At 38.9% G+C, this 9,979-nt stretch overlaps 1 protein-coding gene across 1 annotated transcript in view; it reads left to right on the top strand.

Moving 5' to 3' along the window:
• TENM1 (teneurin transmembrane protein 1) overlaps positions 1–9,979 on the top strand; it is a 720,277-nt gene that overhangs the window by 470,171 nt on the left and 240,127 nt on the right. The gene's annotated exons all lie outside the window — the stretch shown is intronic.

Raw genomic sequence — 9,979 nt, 5'->3', positions numbered from 1 at the left:
CAACCACTGTCTCACAATTTCCCTTGTAGCATGCCTCGCTCAAAACTAAAAGCTTTAGACACATGAGAGAAAAAAGAACAGTGCTGGTGGAAAGACCTGCAAATCCATCTCCTCTAAAAGCTTAATTTTTAAAAAGTTGATCTTGGCTGGGGAGACTTTTATTTCTTCAGTGACTATGTCAGTCTAATTTTCCACCCTATCAGATTCAGCTTTTTTTCATTTATTGTAAACGATTCCCCACAATATCCTTCTTTCATCTGCCAACTTGTACAATCTATAGGCCTTAGGGGGGATTGGGGGAAGGCAAGTTCTACTATTCAAAAATCCCTTGTGTGTTGGCCCTCCATAATTGTATTTCTGCTTTACACCTATATCACAGTTGAGTAAACAAAGTTATACCCAATGGTGAATGAGTAATCCTTTTCAGTACTATCAATTTCCAGAGCTTTGGCCCCATGAAATGAAAGATCTGTTAGTATGTTTACCATTACCAGTCCGACTCATAAGATTGTAGTGATTAGATTTTTGTACTACAAAAATATCATTTTAAACCAGAGTGAAATCAATATGGGTGTGTATTTTTTATATACAAATTGGATTTAGCTCAGAAAGAATATTCTTCATTGGAGCAGAAATAAATCTGGAAGGAAAATCTGATAGAGCATCCTAAAATGGGGGGGAAAGTTTACCCTTCCTGGTGCTGCAGTTCTTTCCTCTGACTATTAATCTGAGCTCAGTCCTCTCTGTCTGAGTGGAGATTTCTTTTCTGCTCAAAGCAGATCAATGTTTGCGCAAATTAGGACTAGAGATAACATCGTTAGTGTGCAAATGCCTTCTTTAGATTTAAACGACACAATAGCATTCCATTCAGCTCTTTGGGAAGCGGCACAAACTGAAGTACGAAACAGCCAGTGAGGCTCCCGGTGGCAGTGCGCTTACTGTAAAGCTCTTTTTCTTGGAGCACTTAATGCTTCAGAAACATCCCACCAGATGGGGTAGGATTATTTCCAGAAAGCAATTAAGGCAGTTACTGGAGCGGTGGTAAGGCATCACTGTGAGTAAGCAAATAGCAAAGTTGCAATCCCTCAACTTGTACTAGTTTTCATTTGATTTGGTTAAAGCTGAAGTTCAGAGATAATGAATATGGCTTTGGAAAGCTGAAAAGTGATGTGTATTAATTCTGAATGTGGACTTCCCATGTGTGAGGAAGAGTGCAGCTTATTCCCGAAATAATTTCACAAGCACTCAACTAAAACTAAAGACAGTGTTCACTGGTTCCCTTATCGTACTAACAAGAACATTTTACTAATAAAATCCCATAGCACCTGTTTCTGGGCTCCACACACAGGAAGTGCTCACTAAATGTCAGTTGACTGACACTTCTCACCTGATTCACACTAATGCTTTATCCCACTACCACCACCATTACCTCCCCAGCTCTCACCCATACCTGATTCTCTTATTCTTCCCCAACTCTGTAGATGCAACTCCGTTCTTCCAGTTGTTCAGGCCAAAAGCCTTGATGTCATTCATATTATCTCTCACATCCACATCCAGTCCATCCACATCCAGTCTATTAGCAAATCTTGTTAACTCTACCTTCAAAATATATCAAGAGTCTAACCACTTCTCACCATTTACGCTGCTACCATCTTGGTCCCAAGCCACCATCATCTTTTGCCTGGATTATCACAGTAGCCTCTTAACTATGTCTGCCCCCATCTGCAACAGTATATATTCTCAACACATTCCCAGAATGACCCTTGGGAGGTCAGATAGTGTCACTTTGTTCAGAACTTTCTGTTGTCTTCCTGTGTCACTCAGAGTAAAAATCACTGGACTTACCATGGTCTACAGGCCCTACAATACCTGGTAGCCCCACCTCCATGACTTCTGACACACTGTGTCCTACAACCCTCTCTCGCCTTCGTTCACTCTGCTCCAGCAACACATTCTGGACTCCGGCCTCCTTGTTATTCTTCAACGATCTGGGCATGCTTCCACTTCAGCACATTTCTACTTGCTATTCCTTTGGCCTGGAACACTTTCTCCCAGCTAGCTGCAAGGCTCTCACACTCCTTTCAGGCATCTGGTCAGGTGATATTTTATTAGAGAAGCTTTCCCTGACCACCGTATTAAAACAGCAGCCCCCATGCGCCATCAAGGCTGTTCCAACTCATAGAGACACTGTGTGCAACAGAATGAAGCTCTGCCCAGTCCTGTGCCATACTCAGACTCAGTGGCTGTGCTTGAGCCCATCGTTCCAGCCACTGTGGCAGTCCATTCATTGAGGGTCTTCCCCTTCTTCGCTGACACTCGACTTTACCAAGCATGATGTCCTTCTCCAGGGACTGGTCCCTCCTGAAAACATGACTAAAGCATGAGAGAGGAAGTCTCGCCATCTGGCTGTACTTCTTCCAAGACAGATTTATTTGTTCTGCTTGTAGTTCATGGTATATTCCGTATTCTTCACCAACACCATGATTCAGATAGATCAATTTTCCTTCAGTCTCATTTATTCATTGTTCAGCTTTCGATGTATATGAAGAAATTGAAACTGCCTTGGCTTGGGTCAGGGGCACCTTAGTCTTCAAAGTGACATCTTTGTTCTTTAACACTTTAAAGAGGTCTTTTTAAGGGATTTGCCCTGTGCAATACATCATTTGATTTCTTGACTATTGCTTCCATGGATGGTGCCTGTGGATCCAAGTAAAATGAAATCCCTGGCAACTTCAGTACCTTCTCCATTTATTATGATGTTACTTATTGGTGCAGTTGTGAACATTTTTGTTTTCTTTATGTTGAGGTGTAATATATACTGAAGGCTGGAGTCTTTGATCTTCATCAGTAATTGCTTCAAGTCTTCTTCACTTTCAGCAAACAAGCTTGTGTCATGTCCATATCACAGGTTGTTAATGAATCTTCCTCCAATCCTGATATCCTGTTCTTCTTCATATAGTCCATCTTCTCAGATTATTGTTCAGCATACGGATTGAACAAGTATGGTGAAAGGATACAACATTGACTCACACTTTTCCTGATTTTAAACAATGCATTATCTCCTAGCTCTGTTCAAATGACCGCTTCTTTGTCTATGTACATGTTCCTCAAGACCACAATTAAGTGTTCTAGAATTGACTTTCTTCACAATGTTGTCCATAATTTGTTTGATCCACACAGTCAAATGCCCTTGTATAGTCAAGAAAACACAGGTAAACATCTTTCTGGTATTCTCTGCTTTGGGCCAAGATCCATCTGACATCAGTATTGATATCCCTTATTCCATGTCCTCTTCTGAATCCAGCTTGAATTTCTGGCATTTCTCTATGTACTGCTGCAAGTGTTTTCTTAATTATTTCCAGCAAAATTTTACTTATGTGTGATATTAAAGATATTGTTTGATAATTTCCACATTCTGTTAAATCACCTTTCTTTGAAATGGCATAAATAGGCATCTATTCCAGTCGGTTGGCCAGGTGCTTTTCTCCCAAATTTCTTGGCAAAGGCATGTGAGTGCTTCCAACGTTGTATCCATTTGTTGGAACATGTCAATTGGTACTCTATCAATTCCTGGAGTTTCATTTTTTGCCAGTGCCCTTAGTGCAGTTTGGACTTCTTCCTTCAATACCATTGATTCTTGATCATATACTACCTCCTGAAATGGTTGACCATCAACCAATTCTTTTTGGTACAGTGGCTCTATGTATTCCTTCCATCTTCTTTTTTGTTTCCTCCCTTCCTATCCCATCCCTGGTAACCAACAAAGAAATTTTCCTTTCACGTGTAAATTTCCCTTGCCTTTTTACAATAGTGGACTCATACAATATTTGTTCTTCTATGATTGACTTATTTCATTCAGCATAATGTCCTAGTTAATCCACCTTATGAAGTGTTTCACAGAATCTTCATTGTTCGTTAATGTTGTATTGCATTCTGTTATATGTATGTACCATAGTTTACTTATCCATTCATGTGTTGATGGACACTTAAGTTGTTTCCATCTCTTTGCTATTATAAACAGTGCTATGATGAACATGAGTGTGCATATATCTATTCATACCCTGGCTCTCACTTCTTTAGGATATATACCTAGTAGTGGGTTTGCTGGATCAAATGGTATTTCTATTTCTAACTTTTTAAGGAAGCACTATACTGTTTTCCACAGTGGTTTTACTATCTTACAGTCTTACCAGCAATGTATGAGAGTTCCAATCTCTCCACACCCTCACCAGCACTTGTTCTTTTCTGTCTTGTTGAACTTTGTTTGCTATTAGTGCTGTAGTGAGATGATATCTCATTGTTCTTTTGATTTGCATCTCTCTAATGGCCAATGGCCTTGAGCATTTCTTCATGTGTTTGTTGGCTGCCTGAATATTTTCTTTGGTGAAGTCTCTGTTCATGTCTTCTGCCCATTTTTGAATTGGATTGTTTGTCTTTTTGGTGTTGAGGTATTGGAGTTTTCTATAAATTTTAGAGATAAGTCCCTTGTCAGATATGTCATTGCTGAATATTTTTTCCCAATCTGTAGGTTCTTGTTTTACTCTTTTGGAGAAGTCTTTTGATGCACATAAGAATTTAATTTTTAGAAGGTCCCAATCATCTAGTTTATCTTCTGCTGTTTGTGCATTTTGGGTTTTGCTTAGTAGTCTATTTATGCCATAAATCAGGGCCCCTAAGTTTGCCCCTATTTTTTCTTTGATGAACATTATAGTTTTATATTTCACATTTAAGTCTTTGATCCATCTGGAGTTAGTTTTTGTGTATGGTGTGAAGTATGGATCTTGTTACATTTTTCTGCAAATGGATATTCAGTTTTGCCAGCACTGTTTGTGAAAGAGACTATCTCTTCCCCGTTTAATGAATTTCAACCCTTTGTCAAAAATCAGCTGACCATAGGTGCTTGGATCTATTTCTGGGTTCTCAATTCTATTCCACTGGTCTATGTGTCTGTCGTCATACCAATGCCAGGCTATCTTGACTCCCGTGGTTGTATAGAAGGTTTTGAGATCAGGGAGTGTGAGACCTCCTACATAATTCTTTTTCTTCAGTAATGCTTTACTTATCCGAGGTCCCTTTCTTTTCCATATAAAATTATTGATTGGTTTTTCCATGCCCTTCCATCTTCTTTTGATGCTTCTTATGTTATTCAATATTTTACCCATAGAATCTTTCAATATTGTGATTTTAAGCTTGAATTTTTTTCTTTAGTTCTTTCAGCTTGAAAAATGCCGAGAATGTTCTTCCCTTTTGATTTTCTAACTCCCCTTACCCTGCTTTAATTTCCTTCACAGTAGTCCTCTCCACATGAAATATCTCATATTCATTTACTTATTGTCACACACACGTACACACGGACTCACACACTTACACCTGATATACATCCAAATAGGAGCTCCATGAAAGTAGAAATTATGCCTTTTTTTTTTTTCATTCATGTTTCTTCAGTGCCTGAACAATAGCTGGCACATCATGGTTTCCTAATGAATATTTGTTGCCAAGTAAATCTACTAGAATACCAAAATGCCCACCATTTTGTTTCATTCTCTGTTATTCCCTTCCTATTGCTCTTCCTCCTTGTCTTCCTCATCATATCTATTGCTTACTGACTACCTTGTTGTTGGATACTGTTTCTTGTACTACCTCTTTTAATCATCACAAGAACTCTATGAGGCATATATTATCCTGATATTTATAGACAAGGAGACCAAAGTTCAAAGAGTAAAGTTATTTGCTCAAGATGACACAGTTTGTATAGCAGAACTGGGATCTAAACCCTGATTTTTCTGATTCCAAAACTCATGCCTATTCCTCTTCTCCAAACCTAGTGACTTCTTTAGCTTATCTTCCTGTCTTCCTTTTCCCTCTGCTATTCTCCCGCTAGCAGCTGTAGCATTCATAAAGTCCAAGAATATTGGATCCAAACAGAATCTGAGACATTAAATTATCTAATGTTCCTTCTTCTTCCTCTCTTCCTTCCTATTCCCACCATTTGCAGTTCATGAAACTAAAGCTCAGAAAGAGTTAGACTTGTCCAAGGTCACATAGACAATAAGTGTCAAAACAAGGACTGGAATCCTGGTTTTCTTATTCCCAGTCCTGTATTCTAAGTAGTACACCACTGTAAACAGCCAACAGGACAGTGTGAGGATACTGAGAAGAGATTCAGGTGAAGAGGATGATAAAAGTCCTTAAAAAGACAGTGAAAGAGGGGTGGAAGAGTATTAGAAAAAAACCACTTATGCTGATTTGTTGACTACAGTTGCCCCTGGTGGCTTTTAATTCTGAAAAGCAATAGTGTCTGCCTACTTTTTGATTCAATTTCTCTCTTTGGCCAAATTATGGGTTAGCTGATTCTTCTCAGTCAAAAGCCAATATAGCAGGAAGAGACAGTCCTCCCCTCTACCCCTGCCACCAAATCAGTGGTTTTCAAATTTTAGAATACATGAAACCTACCCAGAAAGTTGTCAAAAGGCAAATTCCCAGGCCCATCCCCATGTTCTGATTCAGTAGATCTGCGGTTGGTCCCATTAATCTACATTTTTAACTGGATCTCTAGCAGGTGGTTTGTGGCCATACTTTGCAAAACCCTGTGTAGTTCAAACATACCAGGTTTAGATTAACAACATTTGATCTTGTTGCAAAAGTGCCGTAGAAATATTTTTTAAGAAGTAAAACATCACATTGCTTCCTTTAGAAAGCTTAGAGAAAATCAAATTGTCATTTCAATACTGAAAATAACTTAAGAGTGCTTTGCAAAGTTTGGGCTTTAATATACACTGCTACAAAAAGAATTCAAATTTTCAAGTCAGCAAAAGTAACACAAGCTGAGAAAAAAAAGTCTGCCTAATTTGATATATGATGACAAAAATATGTATGCTAATTAAAAGCCTCACACTTAATGGAAACTGTGTGTTTATTAATGATGCATGACATTGGCGTTCCAGTGGAACAGTAGCTCATGTTTCCATACTATCCGATGCATTGTATTACAGTAAGTACTCCAAGGATTAATGGTGTTTCATCATGGGAAAATTGAGTTTAAAATCATTGTTAGGTTACTGGACAAATGACATCAGCCCTCAGAGGCTGGAAATACAGACAATGGTCAGAAAAGCAAACATTACTGAAGACAAAATTGGCAACGCAAAACCAGAAGGGTGTTTCTAAATGTTAGGTAGCTGTGCTTTCAAGATTGGATAAAGATACTGGAGATTAGACAGTGGAATTTCCTCCCAAAGCTCACCAACTATTCTCTTGGCCCCTAACTCCATGTGTAGCAGATCATCCCATAGATCACACCGGAAGTTACTTGGGGAATAGACAGAAGGAGAAAAAGGTTGTTTATGTGTGGTTTTTAAGATAAAACTTTCTGTTGGAACTAGGAGATGAGAAAACTGTTCCCATACACATATGGCAACCTAGTCAAAGACAGTAAAATTCACCACTTCTGTTATCTTTACTGAAAGAAAAGCCTGTCTGGTATGGTGAAAGAGATATTGAACTTTAGAGAAGACTTGGAAAACTTGTCCTCTAGACAGTAAAGGCCAATTTTCCAAAATGCACCTTCCTTTTTGGTTGGATTTGAATGGAATTTTTCTAAGAAAATTTGGAGTCGGCCACTTTGACTTCACATCAGTCTCTGGGGCTCTTTTTTCAGGCTTTTTTTTTTTTTTTTTTTGAGAGTTCTGTGGAGGGGCAACCTACTATTGGACCTAAATGGGATGGTATATTTGCCTTGGACTGGAGCTGTTCTTCAGAAATAGAAAGGCCATAAGAGGGAGGGATAAAGAAGGGGAGTAATATGCATTGAATACCTGTATGTGCCAGTCAGTGTACTAAATACTTTAATAAATATCATGTTATCGGAACCTGAGGGGCAGTGAGTTGATGTTAATGGGGAGGAACAACTCAGAAAAGGAGGGTAAGAATGATTGCCCAACTCAAAGTAGGTAATCAATGTCACTGAATTGTACATGGAGAAACTGTTGAATGGCTGTGTGTTTTGCTGTATGTATTCTCAACAGCAATAATGAAATAAATAAAACAAAATTTGTATGTCATATATTTAAAACAAAGATATTTTTATCTCATTTGACAAATGAGGTTAAAATATTTTCCTAGGGCCACACAACTAGTATGGGGCTGATCCGGGTTCCAAATCCAAGTCTGGCCATCATAAAAGCTCACACCACTGCTGCAGGTCAGGATTATTTTGATTTACTGCTTAGGTTTGCAAAGTGCTTTCACACATTTACAACCTATTTTTAACGACTCTGTTGGTTAGGGTGGGCAAAAGCATCTGCATTTTGCAAATGAACCCAGAGTCAGAGAAACTAAATGATGTATCCAGGTTCACATGGTTAGTAAGTAGCAGATCTGAGACTCCCATGTAAGTCTTTTGATTCTGCTCCACTTCAGTGGCAAGGCACCTGAAGATGTGTTTCTGCTGCTACAGCTTCAAACTCCATTCTGAGTGTTTGGATTGAAGAAAGGTAAAGAAATCTATCCCTTGAAAGAAGGAGATTTTATAAAAGAAAAAAAAAGCAAGGTGATTCTGTTTGAGGAGGCTGACACTTGAAGACATCTCATACATAGAGAGATATTAAAAATATGGGATTGAGTCTACTACACATTGTTATTGTTGTTATGTGCCGTTGAGTCATACCTGACTCATACCAACCCCTCCTTGGGTTTCCAAGGCGGTATCACTATGGAAGTAGATTGCCCAACCTTCCTTCCAAGGAGTGGCTGGTGGGTTTGAACCGCCAGCCCTCTGGTTAGCAATCAAATGCCTTAGGCACTATGCTACCAGAGCTCCTTCCGGGGAGTGGCTGGTGCATTTGAACCACCAGCCTTCTGCTCAGGAGTCAACTGCCTTAGGCACTACACCACCAGAGCTCCTCTACGACACATTAGTACTCCTTTATGTCATTGTTAGCTTCTGAAATAAAAATACAATTAAGAGAGACTGCCAAGGGAATTGAAGGTGTCTAAGTAGAAGAGTTTCCTATGACAGCTGAGCAATCCAAATGTCAAGGCAGAGCAGAGTGCCTTCATTTTTGAGGAGTAGCAGCTGATTTGTAGATGGCACCATATTTCTGTGTTTTTCCATTATGCTGAATAATTTATGTACATTAAATAAATTTACAACAGAAGTCAGTGCAAAGGTATGAAAAGAAAGGAGGAATTGAGGCAACTTAACAGGTGAAAATGTTAGTGTGATAAAAGGAAATAACTACTACGTAACATGTAATGATTTTATAAAAGTATCCTTTGCATTATATTATGGAGCTTAAATGGGGAAGAAAGCATAATTGGACATTTTTATTAGAAAAACATCCCAAGTTAATGCTGGCTGGGATAACTATGGTATTATAGAGACTATCCTTTTTTCTGCTTTATTCAACTCTGGTCACACCATGTAAGTAACAAGACATGTCTTGGAAAGCATCCATTTCATTATGATTTATGCTTGTACTTACTATACAGCAGTTAACTGTCTTAATTTTGATTGAACTTGAAAACAAAATCCCTTCCATTGGCCAGCCAATTAGACTTATTTAGGGGAGGTAAGCTCTTAACAACTGCTGTAATGCATCCAAACTACTCTTGAAAGCACTACAGGATAGGGGTTTAAAGTAGGGACTGTATGATCAGACTGCTGGGTTCAAACCTTTGCTATACTACCATATCACTGGAGGCAAATTGTTAAGCCTTAATCTCTTCATCTGTAGAATGGGGTTAATTATAGTACTTCTATCATAGTGCTATTGTGAGGGCTAAGGAGAATAATTCAGTTCAGTCACTTAGCACCGTGCCTAGGATGTTAAATTCCAATAAATGTTAGCAATAGCTACTAACTCACTGTTGTTGAGTCTAATCCAACTCATAGTGACCCCCTCCCCTTGAGTTTCTGAGGCAGTATCACTACAGAAGTAGATTGCCCAATCTTCCTTCCGAGGAGTGGCTGGTGGGTTTG

Source organism: Orycteropus afer, unplaced genomic scaffold (assembly GCF_000298275.1).
Source record: "Orycteropus afer afer isolate SDZICR_OR568_19922 unplaced genomic scaffold, OryAfe1.0 scaffold00337, whole genome shotgun sequence".
NCBI lineage: Eukaryota > Metazoa > Chordata > Mammalia > Tubulidentata > Orycteropodidae > Orycteropus > Orycteropus afer.
The sequence above is the reverse complement of the archived record's forward strand: the minus strand, read 5'-3'. Positions and strand labels throughout refer to the sequence as shown.